The following is a 22,975-nucleotide window of genomic DNA, read 5'->3' as shown; positions in this document are numbered from 1 at the left end:
ATTATATTATATTATATTATATTATATAGGTATATTGTTATAATATATAACTATATTATATAGTTTTATTATATTTATTATATTATATTATATAGGTTATATTAAATCTACAATTCATCCACATTTATTTTGGCTTGATGATTATTAGGCATGATTAATAGAGCAAGATGGAGTTAGTTGTACCGCTGCAGCACCCCCACTGGCCAGATGCTGTCTTGCAGCAGAACTTCTCAGCTGGGCAGTAGATGTTTCCTTCACAGTGAACAGTCTCAGTCTGGGTCTGCCTATCGAGAGCCTGCTCATTTCCATTCACAGGAATTATGTTAGTAAACGCATAATCAGAAACTCACCTTCTTAGAAAAATCTCTAAAAGAACCATTTAAATTTTTGCAGCTCAAATAAATACAATAGAACATATGAACTATCCATTATTGTCTACATGTGAGGCAGCAGCTGGAACAGATGTCACTCAAACAGCGTTTTGGGCTACAGCGATTTACAGGTTCTGACATGGACATCCGTTTCTACACCAGGTATGTAGAAATATTGAATTGAATAAAAACGCATTGCACTTTAAATATCTTGCATAAAGACTGATATTATACAGTGATCATACTATCTTTACTAATAGTGATTTTAAAACAAATTTTACGCTTAATGTGCATCGTGCAATAAAGAAGTACTCCAAATAAAGTTTAATTATAATATTTATATCAGTAAGCTTCAAGCATTATGTCAGTAAATATCGATTTGTCGTAGTATGAAATAAATATATTTGAAATACATTTTGGTTTAGGTATTTTTTTCACTAGGGTGTCCAAACCACAAACATTGAAGATTAAATATAATCAGCATGTCAAATAGACCAGTGCAAGTCATTTCCTACTTCAGGTTCACCTCTGACCTTTGACAAATTTCAAAATAAGAACCTATAAATGTAATAACATGTATGGTGCTAAATGCAAGAAATGTCAATGCTTTGACATTTTCACTATTTACAGGTTTTCATCTTATTATGATCATCTGATGCGGTTTTGGCAGGTCATTGAACCATCACTGAAATTCATGGTTCGGGTAACCAGAGCAGGAACTGCAAACGCCGAATCTGAAAAGCAAAGTGCTTCCATGGTAGGTCTGTGCTATTAAGACCAAACTCTCCGGCTACAGAAATTATGCATCCTATCATATACTTGTTCAATACATGGTTGGACTTTTACTTTCTGAAGCCAGGATCATGTTCACCTTATGACCAACACTAGCACTTTTAGAATTGAATGTAGAATGAATGGAAATAAATTCCACACCATCAGATGTCTGTTGTTGTAACTGTACTGTACACCTACCAGTATTGACAATTACATATACAGTACAGGCCAAACGTTTGGAAACATTACTATTTTTATGTTTTTGAAAGAAGTTTCTTCTGCTCATCAAGCCTGTCAAACTTGATCAAAAATACAGAAAAAGTAATATTGTGATATATTATTACAATTTAAAAGAATTGGTTTTCAATTTATTATACTTTAAATTGTCATTTATTTCTGTGAGGCAAAGCTGAATTTTCAGCATCATTACTCCAGTCTATCACATGATCCTTTAGAAATCATTCTAATATGTGACCCTGGACCACAAAACCAGTCACATGGGTAAATTTTTTTAAATTGAGATGTATACATCACATGAAAGCTGAATAATTAAGCTTTCCATTGATGTATGGTTTGTCAGGATAGGACAATATTTGGCCGAGATACAATTAATTTAATAATCTCGAATCTGAGGGTGCAAAAAAAATCGAAACATTGAGAAAATCGCCTTTAAAGTTGTCCATTTATGTTCGCGATTGTGCTGCATTCACTCACAAAAATAAATGTTTTATATATTTAAGGTAAGAAATTTACAAAATATCATCATGGAACATGATCTTTACTTAATATCCTAATGATTTTTGGCATAAAAAAAAAAAAATCGATAATTTGGACCCATACAATGTCTTTTGCCACAAATATAGCCGTGCTACTTGTGACTGGTTTTGTGATCCAGGGTCACATATGATGATTCATTATCAAAGTTGGAAACAGTTCTGCTGCTTAATATTTTTTCATAACCTGTGATACTTTTTTAGGATACTTTGATGAATAAAAAGTAATAAAAAAATTTAAAAAGAAGCAAATGTTTTAAAAATATAAATATTTTGTAACAACAATATACACTACTGGTCAGTAATTTGGGGTCAGTGATTTTTTTCTTTCTTTTTTGAAATAAATCAATACTTTTATTCAGCACGGATGTGTTAAATTGATCAAAAGTGATAGTAAAGAATATTTATATTATTAGAAAATATTTTTTTTTTTTTGAATAAATGCAGTTCTTTTTAACCTTTTATTCATCAAATATATTAGGCAGCAGAACTTTTTCCAACACTCATAATAAATCAGAATATTATAATTATTTCTAAATGATCATGTGATAGACTGGATGTCACATGTGACACTGCATCACAGGAATAAATTATTTTTAAAAGTATATTCAAATAGAAAACTATTATTTTAAGTTGTAATAATATTTCACAATATTACTGTTTTTTTCTGTATTTTTTATCAAATAAATGCAGGCTTGATGAGCAGAATAAACTTCTTTCAAAAACGTTAAAAATAGTAATGTTTCCAAACTTTTGGCCTGTACTGTACATTTCATTGTGTTGTGATCTGTCAGTCCTTACAGGCAATAGATGAACTGTTCCTCTTCCTGAACTACCTTGCCCTTGGTCTGAAGCAGAGGGACCTAGCTGAGCGGTATGAGGTGCATCAGTCTACTGTCAGCAGAATCATTCTGACCTGGAGCAATTTTTGGTTCTCTGTTTTTGGTTCACAATGCATTTGGATGACTCAAGACAAAATTAAGGAACACTTGCCATCAGAGTTCGAAGACTACCCAGACGCCACCACAATTCTGGACTGCACAGTGCTCCGGTGTCAAACACCCTCCTCCCCTTTCCTTCAGAGTGAGGTATACTCAAGCTATAAGTCCCACTGTACCCTGAAGGGAATGATTGGCATGGCCCCCCATGGCGCTGTAACCTTTGTTTCCTCCCTTTTTGCCGGCTCAGTAAGTGACAAACTGATCTTTGTAAAGTCAGGTATTCTTACTCTGCTTATAGGCCAGATATGGCAATTATGGTCGACAGAGCCAGAGATTACTGTGTGCCTGTAAGGTGTACAGGCCTGCATTCCTCGCTGGGAGACCTCAGATGCCAAAGCACGAGGTCAGGGAGAGCCAATCTATTGCACATCTCAGAGTGCACATTGAGCGCCTAATTCGTAGACTGAAGGAATTTAAATTATTTTATACTGTCATCCCCTTAAACATGTTTGGTAACATTAATCAGCTTTATGCAGTTGCATGCCTACTGTTAAATTATCAGGGCGGGCCACTTGTAAAAGCTTGGACTAAGTAGAAGTGCCTCTTGTTTTTATCCTCTCTTAATCCTTATAAATATATCTTAAACATGCAGCTTTCCTGTAGCTCAGTGGTAAAAGCATTGCGTTAACAACGCAAGGTTGTGGGTTCGATCCCAGGGGATTGCATATACCTATGTATAGGATAATGCAATGTAAGTCGCTTTGGATAAAAGCGTCTGCCAAATGCATAAATGTAAACACACCTCTAGATTTCTCTGTACGTTATTATTATACTTAACTTAACATTATACTTATAGTTTACTATTTATATATTATTTTTGCACTTGTAGTAGGCCTACTATGCCACTATGTTCAAATGTTCTTTTTTATACTTGAAAAATACCTTTAACTGTACTTTAATTTTAAAAACATTTTATTAGCTTCATGCATCCTTTTTTGTCAATACTTTAATCAGGGTTCCCACACCTTGGTTAACTTCAAATTCAAGGACCTTTCAAGGACTTTCCAGGTCCAATACCCTCAAATTCAAGGACTTAATATGTGGGGACTTAAAGTGAGAGCAAGGTTACATTGTGTTACCTCGCAAGATACATTGTTACAGTTTTGCGCGTGAACGTTATGGCAACATACAACAAAGTACCTCACGCGGGAAACACTTAAAGTCGGCATGAAACGGAAGTTGAGATTGTCATTTTTTTCCTTGTTGTGACGTATATCCGAGTGAAACGGCTTCTGAAATTAGAAAAAAAATGTAGGGCGGGGCTTGATTTCGTCCTTCGGGAATTGATTGGATCGTTGGAGGTGGGGCGTTGCAAACAAAATGGAGGCAGATTTGAATGCCAGTTTACATTCAGTTGTGGAGGATTTCTCTCCACCGGACTCCCCACTGTTACTCTCCCATGAAGGATTTTTTTATTGAGGAGCCCGGCGACGAGAACGAGGACCAGCAGCTAAATTTTCAGGCAGGAATCAGCCCATATTTATATGAGCCTCCCGCGAACCAAGATGAGTCAAGTCAAGTTATCAGTCAAGTTCACCATCGAGAGCATCTCGACGTGTCCGATAAGTAAATAACTAGATTTAGATAAGATAGATAGCCTACCATTCGGACTCTTCGAGATGCTCTCGAGGGTGAACTTGACTGATAACTTGACTTGACTCAAAACGCTCAAAACGAGACAGACACCGATAGCCGCACCCTCATCGGCTCTGGCCGCACCCTTTCGCCATGGCACGTGACCGAAAGAGAAGAGAGGTCGTTTCGAGGGGGGAGGGAAGGGTAATCTATTTGATTAAAGATTATAAGGGTAAATGAATTTTTAAAAAATAATGAAGTGCACAGATAAATCATTTATAATAAACACTACAATATTACATATAAAAAGAAGATTTGTCAAATTTGATTTCATGCCGACTTTAACGTAACGTGTAAATGCGCATAACTAACGAAAAACAAAGCAAGCTAGTATGCATTGGCCACGAAGTGTTGGCGAAATAAATAAAAAAAATTATTTTGGACAAAATAAATTCAAGCACTTTCAAGGACCTGTATCAGTTACCCCTTTTCCACCAAGGCAGAGCTGGTGCTGGTTCGGAGCCAGAGCCTAGTTTCAAATCGGTTCTTTGTTTTTCCACCGCCAAAGCACCAGCTCCGAACCAGTAAAACTGGTTCTTAAGTAGCACCAAATCATTGCAGGGTCTAGAACGGAGCCAAGAAAGAACCGCTTGCGTCAGAGGCTGGGGGCGGAGTTACCGTGGCCAACAAGACTGAAGAGAAACTTGTGACCGCCATTTTTAAATAGCAGCTAGTCGAGCTAATAGCAGCTCGATTATAATATCCGTCTATGTAAGTTACGGCGAGCTGCACGAACGCGTTGGATTCGCCGTGTTTGGATGCCGATTTATTTTCGCAAACCCATGAGCATCCATAGTAACGCAACGTCTATTATTGTTGATGCCTTGTTCGAGATGCATCGGAGCAGCGTGGACCGATCAGAGCTGCGGGAGTGTTTGGAGATCATACGACTCCTTGTGCTTTTTGATTGCTTTCGCAGTGCTTTGATTTCATGTGCTGATCGTTCTGCGAGAAGCCGATGCATCTCGAACAAGTCTGGTGTGTTTGTGTTTGGCGCTGCCGCGCTAACGTTGCTGGGCAACATGATACGTATGCAGTGACGTAAGATATAGCTCTGTTGTGGCTCTCTGGCCGGTGGAAACGCAAACCGGTTCGTCAGTCGAACCAACTCCGAACTGGCAATAGCTCTAGCTCTGAACCAGTACCCGGTTCTTGTTGGTGGAAAAGGGGAATATGTGTGTTTATTTTCAAGAACTTCCCAGGGCCTTGAAATCCTTTTTTCCAGATTCACAAACTTTTAAGGATTTCAAGGACCCGTGGGAACCCTGTCTAATGTTGGTAAGTTTCATAAAGAAAGGCAACATTTTAAACAAAAAAGTTGAGAAAATCTCATTTTTGTCAAAGAGATTCAAAACGATGATCAAAACACAGATGGAGTAGATCGAGTCCAACACCCCCAAAGCTTCACAGTTGTTTTCTCTTCATGGGTTACGCTTCATTTCATTTGGAAACATTAAAGGGGTGGTTCGGGATTTTTGACATCGGACCTCATTTTTAAGTCAGCCTGGTTGTTATTCATCAGTGGAGACATTTAAAAAAAAAAAAATTTATCCAGTCCTTATATTTGGATAGTTAGCCGATGCTAGGCTAGCGCGAGTCAATGGTATATGTTAGCCAGCCATTAAAAACCGTTTTACCCACTCCACAGTGCACCAAACGCAAATCAATTATAACACTAGACTATCGATGTATATGTCCGTTGAGAGAATAATGTTAGAAATCAAACTTACCTTTTCATCACATTGCATTAGTTATAATTTGTTCCCTGTAATCATAAGCCTTGTCTACAGCAGCAGCGGAGTGATATTGATTACCTAGGCAACCGAGTGAGCCGGTATACACATGACGCAAGTGTATTTACCTGCCGCGACTTTGATATCGCTGAGGAATGCTAGCTAACATTAGCTGGATGTAACGACTGTAGTGCGCTTCCGTTCTGTGTTTACTTTTTGCCGCATTACTAACCGGAGCAAAGTAAAATTCCGCAGCTGCTGAGAAACTAGTTCCTTTGGGATCATTGAGATGAAAGGTAAGTTTGATTTCTAACATTATTCTCTCAACGGACATTTGCATCGATAGTCTAGTGTTATAATTGATTTGCGTTTGGTGTACTGTGGAGTGGGTAAAACGGTTTTTAATGGCTGGCTAACATATACCATTGACTCGCGCTAGCCTAGCATCGGCTAACTATCCAAATATAAGGACTGGATAATTTTGGAAAAAAAATGTCTCCACTGATGAATAACAACCAGGCTGACTTAAAAATGAGGTCCGATGTCAAAAATCCCGAACCACCCCTTTAAGCAGTTTTGATTTACAAGCTGTTTAATGTTTGATGATCACGTTATTTTACATTTGAGTGAGCAATCTTCTATCACTTGTTTTTCAGCTTCTTCTTCTCCTGTGTTTTGATCCAGAGATTCTGTACTAGAAAATGTGTCATAGCGCCACCTACTGTATAACAGTGAAAACATGGATAGATGGAAAATTCTGTCAATGGTGGGGAAAGAGTAAAGTAGAATTAAAGTAAATTCCTATGTACACTACCAGTGGACTAGCCACACAAAAATTCAGATACACAGAATTAGAAACATATCTGTTTTATATCAATATTTTAATCAATATTTTCAAACAATGTAAGTTTCATAGCACTGTATATGTAAAAAAAAAGTATATTTCTGTCAGGACCACTACCGTCAAATATGATTGACAATTAGCATACAGTTTGGATTGGCGGGATAGTTCCGTTCTGGGCGAGAACTCCCTGCGCATCCATGCAGCCTAGCATGGATAAGAGCAGGGAGAGCAGCAATGATCCCCCTTGGGGTAAACAGAACAGAACCAACATGAAAATTTGCTAATATATTTAATTCAAGATTTTAAAGTACAACATTATTCGATAATTATTCAGATTCAAGGGGAATCAGATGGTCAAATCCTGACATGGCGAGAGGAGGAGCTGGGGATGGAGGAGGGTAATTAGCTCCTGATAAACGCGACAGCTGCTGATAATACTGAAGGAGCTTATACATGTATATGGTGATAGGCGTCGTATTCCTATAGGTAGATGTGGATCAGCTGAGGGTCAGCTGATGCGAGCTTGACTAACGTGACCTGCCAGAACTAACGCTATGCTTGATTTAATAGGCTACTCAATCAAAAGAGTTAACACAACTACAAGCCAAGCAGCCTATATGTGGTAGATTTTTCCCTAAACCTAACTTTCTGGGTCTCGTCTACAAATCGACATCCCCACATAGAATAATACATCAGGTTTTATAGGATATAGACATGACGCATAGAAACCAAATCACCTGCCTAACTCATGACTTTAATATTGTCACCTTCTATTAATATGAAGCAAGCCCCCTCCTTTTCACCCTCTGTTAGTGGCCTATGCAAAAATATATTGGAACATAGAAAAAACACAAGTAAAGGGTTAAGAGTTCTGTTGATTACTCAATATGTCATGGGACAAGAGAGACAGTATATTTTTGATTTTGTTATAGTCAGCACTAGACAATTTTCCATAACTCAAATAGACAAAAACAGAACGTTTTAGTACAATGTGTTTCCAAGTACCGGTATTAGAATCATGGTTGGTTTAAAATACAGTTTTATTATTTTATTCATAAATTTTCTACCACACTCCCCTGTCTGGTCGTATCTGGAACGACCATAATTAATTCCCAGATTTGTTTAATTTGGAACATTACGGTAATGACTCTCTGGACGGTCAATTGGGCGCAACTGCATTCTGTTGGCTGGGTGCAATTGCTCATATTGGTGGTCCTCTTCTTCTTCTTCCGCAATGCTTCTGACCAATCTCCCCATGCTAGCTCAAATACATTTGATTACACATCCAATCACGATTGCTACAATGAGCACGGTGACAGTTACTGACAATAAGAGCTTAAGAATGGGTCCGAAGATATTACCAAAAGCACTGTGGATTGCATCAGCAATCCAATCTAATCCCCATCCTAATGCTTTGTTCTTTGCCTGTGTTACGTCCCCGGCTAGTCTAGGGGTGTGGGTCTAACAAACAAGAAAAAAAGAAGAAAAAAATACCCCGGGTGGAAAACCAAGGATGACCCAAAACATGTATCAAGTTCATGCATTTATTTCCAGACATAATAAATGTCGTATTTATGTAAAGTACATTAAACACCAAATATTCGCCAGAAAATATACAACACTTTACAGTTTACACCATCTCCACGGTTCCCACCATAGTGATGAAACACACGCGGAGGTTGCCCGCCACTCACCACGGCGACTCCCAACTAGTTGTAACACCGGCCAACGGCTGCCTCCACAGAGTCACCGGACGCACGGCGAGGGGAGAAGTTAAGATCAGCACCCAGCAGAGCACGTCCCGCTACGAATCAATCCACTGCGTGTTTTTCTCTTATCAGCTCGCACACCACAGGCGTTACTATATTCTGTTTAATATTTCACTAATAAGATATATTTACCTCATAGACAGCCTTCTTTTTTTATCCCCATTATAATTTCTGTTGTCAGTGTTTCTTTGTCTGGACTCAAACACCGTACACACGCTGCCTGGTATCGGTTGTTGGTATCGGGGCATTTTTACGAGTACGAGTACGAGTACATGAGCTCAGTATCGGCCCGATACCCGATACTGGTATCGGTATCGGTGCATCCCTACTATACACCATCTTTTCTCTCAACATCTTTAGCGGGCCATGCACGTTATGGCCAAACACAAGCTCGGCTGGGCTAAAACCTAAGGACTCTTGCTTTGTATCACGGGCAGCAAAAAGTGCAAAAGGAACTCCTTCATCCCAGTCTTTACACGTCTCATGGCAGTATTTTTTTTAACATGGATTTTAACTAGGGATGCACCGATACCATTTTTTCAGAATCGATCCGATCCGATACCAACAATTCTGAGTATCGACCGATACCGATCCGATACCAGTGCAGTTTTTTTTTAATCAAGTAGAATTTATATAACTCTGTGTTGAACTGATAATCACTATTTTGTGTGTTAAACACAATCTACTAAATACAGACAACTTCATTATAAAGAAAAACAACAACAAAAAATATATGATCATAATCTGACATAAATGCTATTATAAACTAGATTAGTGGATAATTCAGCAGTAACATTTAGTCTAGAAAAATCCAGAGTGCACAATAATTGTATAGATTCTGAACATTTTGTGAAAAAAAAAAAGTTTAGTGGGGAACAAATTAGAGACATTAAGTGTAACACTAAATCTGGTAAAACGTTACACATTGCTCTTTGTATTGTTGTAAAATACATTCATGAAAAACAAGATAACAAAAATCCAAAATATCAATTATTTTATATAATAGCCTACTATATATTTTTTTTTTAAAGACATTTTTTAAATGTATAGCAAAGCTGTTTAATGAGGTAGCAACATATGATAGATAGGACAGAACAAGTACGGCTATTGATAATCTTTAATTGCGTCACTGTATTATGATATGAAAGGCTCCAATACAGTGCAGCACAAAGCGATTATGCGCATCCCGAGGGCAGATTGATGCGCTTGAAACAACATGAGTCACAGCGCGCAGCGCGTCGAGTCCGCATTGAAAAGTTTAAAGCACAAAGAAAATACATATTGATGCGTAGTGTATTATACAGTATCTATCTATGCAATAGTCTATTCAGCACTTTCTTTTAACAGTTTTAAATTTCAGTTACTGTGCGCGTGAAGAACAAATAGTGCTCTGACTTTACTCCAGTGTTGTGATCTAACAGACACCCAGTAGAAAATAACATGATTAAGGTACAGCAATAAAGTCCAGCAAGATAAAGTTGTTTTATGCTAAACCATAGACCTTTATCTACAGATCAAGTATAATCGGTTGTTGTGTATGTGGTTTTTATGTTCTGCAGAGCAGGAACCTGCTGAAAATCAGTTTTATACTGAGCCAGGCCCGATTGTCCTTAATCTTTTCCTGTTTTAAAAATATAAATAAATAAATAAATAAATAATAATAGTAACAGTAATCATCTTGGAGAGAGTTTCATCGTGTTAACTGTTGTAACCGAACGCGACGCGCTGTTTGAATGCTGAATGAAGAATGAATGACAGCCGCAGCTGAGGGAAACGTTTACGTGAGCTTGAATTTAATGACTTAAATATTAATTTCTATCTCACATTATACTATATAATGGCTTCTGAACACTTATAATATTGTGCACGAAAACGTATGGTGCTTTATAATGTTTGTGTGCCTTTTGTGGGGCTTAACAATAACACTGAATAGTATACGCACGATATCGGATTTGGATCGGCCTCGTCTGACCGATACCCGATCCGGCAAAAATGGCAGTATCGGAGCCGATACCAATACTGAGTATCGAATCGGTGCATCCCTAATTTTAACATTTGGTGCCAGCGCTCCAAAGCTCCCTGTGACTCGGGGTGATAGGCGCTAGACACTGAGTGAGTGATTTCCAATGAGCTGAGAGTTTGTTTAAACACCTTGGAAAGGAAATTAGTTCCCTGATCGGTTTGTACCATCTTGGCCAACCCATAGTGAAACATTTTACTAGTGCCTTGGTTACTTACACGGCCGTAGTTCTCCGTAGGGGAATGGCTTCTGGAAATCGGGTAGCAACACACATCATGGTGAGCAGGAACTGATTACCAGCTTTGGTTTTAGGTAACGGGTCTACACAGTCGACCATGACGTGTTCGAATGGTTCACCTACTACGGGAATAGGCTGTAACGGGGCCGGTGGAACAGGCTGATTTGGTTTGCCGACAATTTGACACGTCCTACAGGTTTTACAAAAACAGGTCACATCAGTTTTTAGGCCTGGCCAAAAGAACTGTTTTAGTATCCGGTTGTAAGTTTTATTAATGCCCAAATGACCTGCCCATAAATGCTCATGTGCTAATGACAGTATCTGCTGTCGACAGTAGAGCAGGCGCAACTACTTGGTAAACCACCTTCCAGTCGATATCCGGTTCTATATCTGCATCATCTGCCTGAGAAACCCACCTGCGCATCAATACCCCGTTATCCACAAAGAAAGGTTGTTTGCTGTTACAGTCTTTTTTTTTATCCACCGAAGCAAAACATCTAACCAATGAAGGATCACTTCTTTGGGCTTTTATCAGAGCATTGGGAGTGAGCGGCAAAGGTGCAAGATTAAACTCACCCACGGAGTCCATTACCTTTTCAGTCCCATCCGCCTTGCAGCTCACAGGATCATCATGGGGCACACCTTTCTCAGAGAAAATGGAGGCAAAAAGTGAGTCAGACAGGTTCATTTCCTGTGTCTGCTTACGAGATTGTGCTCTCGTAGTCACACTGGCTACAAAAATATGAGGATGACTTTTCCCCAATTCATCATGTTCAGATTCAAGGATAGGATTGCTGACCACCTTAGGGACAGGAAACACCTTCCTCCCAGCAATATCGTTCCCCATTATCACCTCAATGCCCTCTATCGGAAACTCTGCACGTACACCTACCGTGAAAAATCCAGTCACTAGGTCAGAATGGATAAAAATCTGGTGCAGTGGCGCTGGTACAAAACTCATTTCAATACCTCTCACCACTGCACTTACATCAGAACTGTCACGCACGGGAAGAGTGCCAGACAGCATTAGTGACTGCGAACAGGCTGTGTCCCGCAGTATTCTCACTCTGCTTTCCCTGTCAAAGAAACAAAACCTTCAAAGATAAAAGGTTTAAAAGAGTCATCAGCTGTCTCACGCATCCCAGACTCTAGTCCCTGGGGTCGGGGAGACGTTTTAATCAATCCCACCCCCTTTGGTTGCTTTTGATATGGACTGGATTGCTGACCCTTCCAAGCTCTGCACTCAGCAATTATATGTCCAGCCTTGCAACAAAAAAAACATACTCTGTCTGCCTTTTGAATGGAAGCCACACTGGAACGACTATCAAGGGGATTATGCACCAGCTGCTCAGTCTTTTGAAAACCCACTCGTGAAGGAGCATTGTGCTTAATAAAGGTGGCCTTATGCAGAAGCGCAAACTCGTCTGCGAATATGGCTGCCTGCTGTAGGGAAGCAATCTTTTGTTCACCCAGATATACAGCAGTACTTTCTGGCAAACAGTTCTTAAAATCCTCGAGCAAGATCAGTTCAAGCATAGAGACCACATCCTCTGCTTTACATGCTGTGCACCATCTATCAAAGAGGATTCCCTTTTCACAAGCAAAATCTGAAAATGTTTGATCATGAGCTTTCCGTAGGCCGCGAAAACGCTGTCGGTATGCTTCCGGCACTAACTCGTAAGCTCTTATAATAGCATTCCTAACACTGTCATAATTCAACCCGTCCTCTACAGACAGTGCTGCGCACGCTTCCTGGGACTTACCAGTTAGAAACACTGGAGTAAAATGGCCCACACCTCTTTAGGCCAGCGTAGAGCTCCAGCAACACGTTCAAATGCACCAAAATAGGCTTCCACTTCGGCCTCACGAAAAATAGGCACTAGAGAAATATATTTGCTCACATCATACCCACTGGCAGACTGTGAAGACAGCACACTAGCAGAAGTAACGGGGCGAGCAGCGTACATTTTTGTCTGCAATTCCAGTTGTCTCATTTTAAGTGTTGTATCTGCTTCTAATTTCTTTAATTCCAGCTCTCAACTGAGTTGGAAATCTCTCTCCCTCTCTTCCTTCTCTATCTGAAGCCGCAATAAACAAACTTTTAAACGGCCATCCTGATTAGAGCCAGGAGATGACTCAACTGAGAATGGCACAAAATGGGGCATTGTTACGGACTTCCCTGTCTGTACCCCTTGTTGACCATCAGGAGTCCTATTACTAAGTTGGCCCCCCCCCCCACACTCAGCTCTCTGTCAGGATTACTCATAATTACCGGTAATGTAATAACCCCTTTACTGATGAGTACATTTAAAACTACAGCTTTAAGTTCAGCTTTCACTATGAAAGTGGACACAGAGATGTCATAATAGTTTCCAACTGATAAAATCTGGGCTGACCACAAAAGCATTTAAGTCAAAAGCTGCCATGACAACAACACCTAACATACAATATCACCATGTTGAATAAGATCACCCAATGCTCGATATCACCCCTCTAACAGGCAAGCAGCCTCCCTCCACAGAACAAACTTCCTCAGCACCTGCCTCACCAAACTTACCTATCTATCTTCAGAAGCATGCCGGGCTCGAGGCGACTTACAGGCAGTACATCAGCGGTCGAAACCCTGAAACGCCAGCCCCCTTTGGAGAACCACGTCTCGGACCAGGATTTACTTCCAAAAACAACAAAGGAAAAATAATAAACTAGTGCCCGATGGAAAGGCTGCTTCAGCCCAACTGGACACTACCCTATGCTAAGCTGAGGAAGCAGTCAAGTGGGAATTCACTCAGGGTAACATCAATCATTACATCATCATACACAGCAAAAAAAAAAAACATGAAACATGAATCAAGCATCCTGGTTTTCCAGAAAAATCCCAGATGAGCCCCCACTTTTGTTCCATCTCCACGGTTCCCACCATAGTGATGAAACACACGCGGAGGTTGCCCGCCGCTCACCACGCCGACTCCCAACTAGCTGTAACACTGGCCAACGGCTGCCTCCACAGAGTCACCGGATGCACGCCGCGGGAGAAGTTAAGATCAGCACCCAGCAGAGCACGTCCCGCTACGAATCACACAGTAATCCATACAGTACCATACAGTAATCCACACAGTCTGACTCGAGCCGCCAAGAAAACAAATGAGAATCTCCAGAGCACTTCACTGGCTTGGCTTATACATCCCACTAATTGTCACTGATCAGCTCCAGCTGCGGGATTCACACCGCGTCAAACTCAGAACACGGGTACACACCTGCAAGAGAGAGAGAGAGAGAGAGAGAGAGAAAACACCCACAACAACACAAACACAGCACACAGACCTCACGGGTCGTAACAGCCTGTTTATCCTGCCACAAATCATTCCGCACCTTCGACATATCGTCTAGCACCTTTGAAATGGTACTACCATCTGCATTATAAGCTGGAATGTAAGTACAGCATTCTTTGCCAATTTGAACACAAACTCCCCCTTCCTCCGCAAGAATTGCATCTAATGCCATTCTGTTTTCCAGAGTCACTTGTCTGATAGCCCCCAAATCGCTTTTCAAGAGTGCCAGAGCCAATTGGGTGACGTTTGCGAATCAGAATATTTCATAATGGATTCTATTAATCCAGTTCATTGAGTCAGTTACAGCATTATGGATCAGAAAAGCCTTCCAAAACTGAGAAGTTTTGGCAATTACAAGGTTTTCTTCGGGGATGTCAGAAACGTCATGTCTCCTCCAAGTGTCATCATCCCTTTTCTTTAAGGCCCTTTTCTCTCTCTGAGGTTTTCCCACATAGCCAATCTTAATTCTTGCTCTGAGCTGAACCAAAGCACAGAGACCATTCCATGAAACAGACAGACTGGGATATGCAGTATGACCGCACAACCAGTAGTAGTCAAAAAGGATGTAAGCCCCTCCTGCAAGGTGGTCACTTTTACCTTTGGGCTCATAACAGCTAACTTCGTGGATGGTTTCACATCCATCAAGTATCCCCAAGAATTGGTTTCCCCTTTTTGACCTATAACACTCTTTAAATTTCTGCTTTGGCAAAGGCCAGACCTTCTTTTTGCCTTCAGTGGAGAGAGAGAGCATTGGTGCTGGAATAGTTACATTATCACATTCAGGTGGAAGTCTCTTACAGAAGATTTTTATGGAACATTCTGACCCCGGTCCGGCTATGTAAGATAAAATAGCCTACACTTCAATTTGTGACCCTCAACTGGCTCTGGCAACAGAGGATATGGATACGCGGCGGAGAAGGAGGCATGAGCACAGACATAAGAATCTTTGTTAGGTGCAAATTTTTTAAGCTGTGTAATCAGCATATTTCCAGAACAAATTTAACCCATATTGGTTTTGGTCGGTGTCGGATGAGTAGTCATGATGAACAGGCACTTCCCTTTTCTTTCTACCCTGATCACTTCCTGGAGAAAATCCAAACTGAAACAGTAACATGATCAAAAGCAACACACTTATGAATACAACAACACAAGGGTAACTAAACCCTAAAACAACTTTTTTTTGTTAATGATCTGTAAGACTGGGGCTTTATTAATGCTGTTCATTGATTCAAGTAATTTTTTTGACATTTGGGTTTAAAGTGTTTTAATTCTACAATATATGGTGTAAAAACGTCTGAGTGCTGCCCTCTTCAGGTTGAACAGTGGCTACTGCAGTTGAATTTTCCTATTGGAAGTTGTGGTGGCCTGTGACGTCAGAGGGAACCAGCTAACCACGCCCTTGCCTACAGAGAGATGCGTCTCAGATGCACGCCCCCTCTCCAGTGGGCTCTGCCTACTTTTCCAGCATTTTTCAAATATTGCCAGTGGGTGGAGTCAGGCTCTGAACAGGGGTTTAGTTACCCTTTAAACATTCTGTCAGACCACATTCGCTCCCAGGTGCGCTGGTCGTCCCGTTGGCCCCACAGACGTCTGAATCGCTCCATCTTCACCTTGATGACTCTTTGCGAGCCGTAGCAAGGTCTTTCCCTCGCTGGTAGAGGAGGTACGTTACTAGCACGCCCTTTTTTCCCCTACTGGCACGCCCTTTCCCCTACTAGCACGCCCTGACACAATTACATCACCCCCCCCCCCCCCCCCACCCCACCCCACCACCACCACCACCACCACCACCACCAAGCACGCCCTTTTTTCCCCTACTGGCACGCCCTTTCCCCTACTAGCACGCCCCGACACAATTACATCATTCCGATAAAAGCTTTTCCCAAAAAGGGTTTTTGAAAAGCAACACACTTAGGAATACAACAACACATATACTATACTTAAACATTCTGTCAGACCACATTCACTCCCAGGTGCGCTGGTCGTCCCGTTGGCCCCACAGACGTCTGAATTGCTCCATCTTCACCTTGATGACTCTTTGCGAGCCGTAGCAAGGTCTTTCCCTCGGTGGTAGAGGAGGTACGTTACTAGCACGCCCTTGTTTCCCCTACTGGCACGCCCTTTCCCCTACTAGCACGCCCCGACACAATTACATCATTCCGCCAAAAGCTTTTCCCAAAAAGGGTTTTTGAAAAGCAACACACTTAGGAATACAACAACACATATACTAAACATTCGGTCAGACCACATTCGCTCCCAGGTGCGCTGGTCGTCCCGTTGGACCCACAGACGTCTGAATCAATCCATCTTCACCTTGATGACTCTTTGCGAGCCGTAGCAAGGTCTTTCCCTCGCTGGTAGAGGAGGTACGTTACTAGCACGCCCTTTTTTCCCCTACTGGCACGCCCTTTCCCCTACTAGCACGCCCCGACACAATTACATCATTCCGCCAAAAGCTTTTCCCAAAAAGGGTTTTTGAAAACCAACACACTTAGGAATACAACAACACATATACTAAACATTCTGTCAGACCACATTCGCTCCCAGGTGCGCTGGTCGTCCCGTTGGCCCCACAGACGTCTGAATTGCTCCATCTTCACCTTGATGACTCTTTACAAGTCGTAGCAAGGTCTTTCCCTCGCTGGTAGAGGAGGTACGTTACTAGCACGCCCTTTTTTCCCCTACTAGCACGCCCTTTCCCCTACTAGCACGCCCCGACACAATTACATCATTCCGCCAAAAGCTTTTCCCAAAAAGGGTGTTTGAAAAGCAACCCACTTAGGAATACAACAACACATATACTAAACATTCGGTCAGACCACATTCACTCCCAGGTGCGCTGGTCGTCCCGTTGGCCCCACAGATGTCTGAATCGCTCCATCTTCACCTTGATGACTCTTTGCGAGCCGTAGCAAGGTCTTTCCCTCGCTGGTAGAGGAGGTACGTTACTAGCACGCCCTTTTTTCCCCTACTGGCACGCCCTTTCCCCTACTAGCACGCCCCGACACAATTACATCATTCCGCCAAAAGCTTTTCCCAAAAAGGGTTTTTGAAAACCAACACACTTAGGAATACAACAACACATATACTATAGTTAAACATTCTGTCAGACCAAATTCACTCCCAGGTGCGCTGGTCGTCCCGTTGGCCCCACAGATGTCTGAATCGCTCCATCTTCACCTTGATGACTCTTTGCGAGCCGTTGCAAGGTCTTTCCCTCGCTGGTAGAGGAGGTACGTTACTAGCACGCCCTTTTTTCCCCTACTGGCACGCCCTTTCCCCTACTAGCACGCCCCGACACAATTACATCATTCCGCCAAAAGCTTTTCCCAAAAAGGATTTTTGAAAACCAACACACTTAGGAATACAACAACACATATACTAAACATTCTGTCAGACCACATTCGCTCCCAGGTGCGCTGGTCGTCCCGTTGGCCCCACAGACGTCTGAATTGCTCCATCTTCACCTTGATGACTCTTTGCGAGCCGTAGCAAGGTCTTTCCCTCGGTGGTAGAGGAGGTACGTTACTAGCACGCCCTTGTTTCCCCTACTGGCACGCCCTTTCCCCTACTAGCACGCCCCGACACAATTACATCATTCCGCCAAAAGCTTTTCCCAAAAAGGGTTTTTGAAAAGCAACACACTTAGGAATACAACAACACATATACTAAACATTCGGTCAGACCACATTCGCTCCCAGGTGCGCTGGTCGTCCCGTTGGACCCACAGACGTCTGAATCGCTCCATCTTCACCTTGATGACTCTTTGCGAGCCGTAGCAAGGTCTTTCCCTCGCTGGTAGAGGAGGTACGTTACTAGCACGCCCTTTTTTCCCCTACTGGCACGCCCTTTCCCCTACTAGCACGCCCCGACACAATTACATCATTCCGCCAAAAGCTTTTCCCAAAAAGGGTTTTTGAAAACCAACACACTTAGGAATACAACAACACATATACTAAACATTCTGTCAGACCACATTCGCTCCCAGGTGCGCTGGTCGTCCCGTTGGCCCCACAGACGTCTGAATTGCTCCATCTTCACCTTGATGACTCTTTACAAGTCGTAGCAAGGTCTTTCCCTCGCTGGTAGAGGAGGTACGTTACTAGCACGCCCTTTTTTCCCCTACTAGCACGCCCTTTCCCCTACTAGCACGCCCCGACACAATTACATCATTCCGCCAAAAGCTTTTCCAAAAAAGGGTGTTTGAAAAGCAACCCACTTAGGAATACAACAACACATATACTAAACATTCGGTCAGACCACATTCACTCCCAGGTGCGCTGGTCGTCCCGTTGGCCCCACAGATGTCTGAATCGCTCCATCTTCACCTTGATGACTCTTTGCGAGCCGTAGCAAGGTCTTTCCCTCGCTGGTAGAGGAGGTACGTTACTAGCACGCCCTTTTTTCCCCTACTGGCACGCCCTTTCCCCTACTAGCACGCCCCGACACAATTACATCATTCCGCCAAAAGCTTTTCCCAAAAAGGGTTTTTGAAAACCAACACACTTAGGAATACAACAACACATATACTATAGTTAAACATTCTGTCAGACCAAATTCACTCCCAGGTGCGCTGGTCGTCCCGTTGGCCCCACAGATGTCTGAATCGCTCCATCTTCACCTTGATGACTCTTTGCGAGCCGTTGCAAGGTCTTTCCCTCGCTGGTAGAGGAGGTACGTTACTAGCACGCCCTTTTTTCCCCTACTGGCACGCCCTTTCCCCTACTAGCACGCCCCGACACAATTACATCATTCCGCCAAAAGCTTTTCCCAAAAAGGATTTTTGAAAAGCAACACACTTAGGAATACAACAACAAATATACTATAGTCAAACATTCTGTCAGACCACATTCACTCCCAGGTGCGCTGGTCGTCCCGTTGGCCCCACAGATGTCTGAATCGCTCCATCTTCACCTTGATGACTCTTTGCGAGCCGTAGCAAGGTCTTTCCCTCGCTGGTAGAGGAGGTACGTTACTAGCACGCCCTTTTTTCCCCTACTGGCACGCCCCAACACAATTACATCATTCCGCCAAAAGCTTTTCCCAAAAAGGGTTTTTGAAAAGCAACACACTTAGGAATACAACAACACATATACTATGGTTAAACATTCTGTCAGACCACATTCACTCCCAGGTGCGCTGGTCGTCCCGTTGGCCCCACAGATGTCTGAATCGCTCCAACTTCACCTTGATGACTCTTTACGAGCCGTAGCAAGGTCTTTCCCTCGCTGGTAGAGGAGGTACGTTACTAGCACGCCCTTTTTTCCCCTACTGGCACGCCCTTTCCCCTACTAGCACGCCCCGACACAATTACATCATTCCGCCAAAAGCTTTTCCCAAAAAGGGTTTTTGAAAAGCAACACACTTAGGAATACAACAACACATATACTAAACATTCGGTCAGACCACATTCGCTCCCAGGTGCGCTGGTCGTCCCGTTGGACCCACAGACGTCTGAATTGCTCCATCTTCACCTTGATGACTCTTTGCGAGCCGTAGCAAGGTCTTTCCCTCGCTGGTAGAGGAGGTACGTTACTAGCACACCCTTTTTTCCCCTACTGGCACGCCCTTTCCCCTACTAGCACGCCCTGACACAATTACATCACCCCCCCCCCCCCACCCCACCCCACCACCACCACCACCACCACCACCACCACCACCACCAAGCACGCCCTTTTTTCCCCTACTGGCACGCCCTTTCCCCTACTAGCACGCCCCGACACAATTACATCATTCCGACAAAAGCTTTTCCCAAAAAGGGTTTTTGAAAAGCAACACACTTAGGAATACAACAACACATATACTATACTTAAACATTCTGTCAGACCACATTCGCTCCCAGGTGCACTGGTCGTCCCGTTGGCCCCACAGAAGTCTGAATTGCTCCATCTTCACCTTGATGACTCTTTGCGAGCCGTAGCAAGGTCTTTCCCTCGGTGGTAGAGGAGGTACGTTACTAGCACGCCCTTGTTTCCCCTACTGGCACGCCCTTTCCCCTACTAGCACGCCCCGACACAATTACATCATTCCGCCAAAAGCTTTTCCCAAAAAGGTTTTTTGAAAAGCAACACACTTAGGAATACAACAACACATACTAAACATTCGGTCAGACCACATTCGCTCCCAGGTGCGCTGGTCGTCCCGTTGGACCCACAGACGTCTGAATCGCTCCATCTTCACCTTGATGACTCTTTGCGAGCCGTAGCAAGGTCTTTCCCTCGCTGGTGGAGGAGGTACGTTACTAGCACGCCCTTTTTTCCCCTACTGGCACGCCCTTTCCCCTACTAGCACGCCCCGACACAATTACATCATTCCGCCAAAAGCTTTTCCCAAAAAGGGTTTTTGAAAACCAACACACTTAGGAATACAACAACACATATACTAAACATTCTGTCAGACCACATTCGCTCCCAGGTGCGCTGGTCGTCCCGTTGGCCCCACAGACGTCTGAATTGCTCCATCTTCACCTTGATGACTCTTTACAAGCCGTAGCAAGGTCTTTCCCTCGCTGGTAGAGGAGGTACGTTACTAGCACGCCCTTTTTTCCCCTACTGGCACGCCCTTTCCCCTACTAGCACGCCCTGACACAATTACATCACCCCCCCCCCCCCCCCACCCCACCCCACCCCACCACCACCACCACCACCACCACCACCACCACCACCAAGCACGCCCTTTTTTCCCCTACTGGCACGCCCTTTCCCCTACTAGCACGCCCCGACACAATTACATCATTCCGATAAAAGCTTTTCCCAAAAAGGGTTTTTGAAAAGCAACACACTTAGGAATACAACAACACATATACTATACTTAAACATTTTGTCAGACCACATTCGCTCCCAGGTGCACTGGTCGTCCCGTTGGCCCCACAGACGTCTGAATTGCTCCATCTTCACCTTGATGACTCTTTGCGAGCCGTAGCAAGGTCTTTCCCTCGGTGGTAGAGGAGGTACGTTACTAGCACGCCCTTGTTTCCCCTACTGGCACGCCCTTTCCCCTACTAGCACGCCCCGACACAATTACATCATTCCGCCAAAAGCTTTTCCCAAAAAGGGTTTTTGAAAACCAACACACTTAGGAATACAACAACACATATACTAAACATTCTGTCAGACCACATTCGCTCCCAGGTGCGCTGGTCGTCCCGTTGGCCCCACAGACGTCTGAATTGCTCCATCTTCACCTTGATGACTCTTTACAAGTCGTAGCAAGGTCTTTCCCTCGCTGGTAGAGGAGGTACGTTACTAGCACGCCCTTTTTTCCCCTACTGGCACGCCCTTTCCCCTACTAGCACGCCCCGACACAATTACATCATTCCGCCAAAAGCTTTTCCCAAAAAGGGTTTTTGAAAACCAACACACTTAGGAATACAACAACACATATACTATAGTTAAACATTCTGTCAGACCAAATTCACTCCCAGGTGCGCTGGTCGTCCCGTTGGCCCCACAGATGTCTGAATCGCTCCATCTTCACCTTGATGACTCTTTGCGAGCCGTTGCAAGGTCTTTCCCTCGCTGGTAGAGGAGGTACGTTACTAGCACGCCCTTTTTTCCCCTACTGGCACGCCCTTTCCCCTACTAGCACGCCCCGACACAATTACATCATTCCGCCAAAAGCTTTTCCCAAAAAGGATTTTTGAAAAGCAACACACTTAGGAATACAACAACAAATATACTATAGTCAAACATTCTGTCAGACCACATTCACTCCCAGGTGCGCTGGTCGTCCCGTTGGCCCCACAGATGTCTGAATCGCTCCATCTTCACCTTGATGACTCTTTGCGAGCCGTAGCAAGGTCTTTCCCTCGCTGGTAGAGGAGGTACGTTACTAGCACGCCCTTTTTTCCCCTACTGGCACGCCCTTTCCCCTACTAGCACGCCCTGACACAATTACATCACCCCCCCCCCCCCCCACCCCACCCCACCACCACCACCACCACCACCACCACCAAGCACGCCCTTTTTTCCCCTACTGGCACGCCCTTTCCCCTACTAGCACGCCCCGACACAATTACATCATTCCGACAAAAGCTTTTCCCAAAAAGGGTTTTTGAAAAGCAACACACTTAGGAATACAACAACACATATACTATACTTAAACATTCTGTCAGACCACATTCGCTCCCAGGTGCACTGGTCGTCCCGTTGGCCCCACAGACGTCTGAATTGCTCCATCTTCACCTTGATGACTCTTTGCGAGCCGTAGCAAGGTCTTTCCCTCGGTGGTAGAGGAGGTACGTTACTAGCACGCCCTTGTTTCCCCTACTGGCACGCCCTTTCCCCTACTAGCACGCCCCGACACAATTACATCATTCCGCCAAAAGCTTTTCCCAAAAAGGGTTTTTGAAAAGCAATACACTTAGGAATACAACAACACATATACTAAACATTCGGTCAGACCACATTCGCTCCCAGGTGCGCTGGTCGTCCCGTTGGACCCACAGACGTCTGAATCGCTCCATCTTCACCTTGATGACTCTTTGCGA

At 43.4% G+C, this 22,975-nt stretch overlaps 1 protein-coding gene and 1 long non-coding RNA gene across 2 annotated transcripts in view; one reads left to right on the top strand and one right to left on the bottom strand.

Annotated features, from left to right (window-relative positions):
* clxn (calaxin) overlaps positions 1–22,975 on the bottom strand; it is a 49,953-nt gene that overhangs the window by 7,881 nt on the left and 19,097 nt on the right. The window lies entirely within an intron of this gene.
* Positions 362–3,569, top strand: LOC309511803. Its single transcript, XR_014210768.1, has 3 exons — positions 362–533; positions 1,002–1,128; positions 2,713–3,569. It is a non-coding gene; the product is annotated as an uncharacterized lncRNA (long non-coding RNA).

This window comes from Leuciscus leuciscus, assembly GCF_965113295.1.
Source record: "Leuciscus leuciscus genome assembly, chromosome: 12".
In the NCBI taxonomy this organism is placed as follows: Eukaryota; Metazoa; Chordata; class Actinopteri; order Cypriniformes; family Leuciscidae; genus Leuciscus; species Leuciscus leuciscus.
Note: the sequence above shows the minus strand (reverse complement) of the source record. Positions and strands in the feature narration are given on the sequence as shown.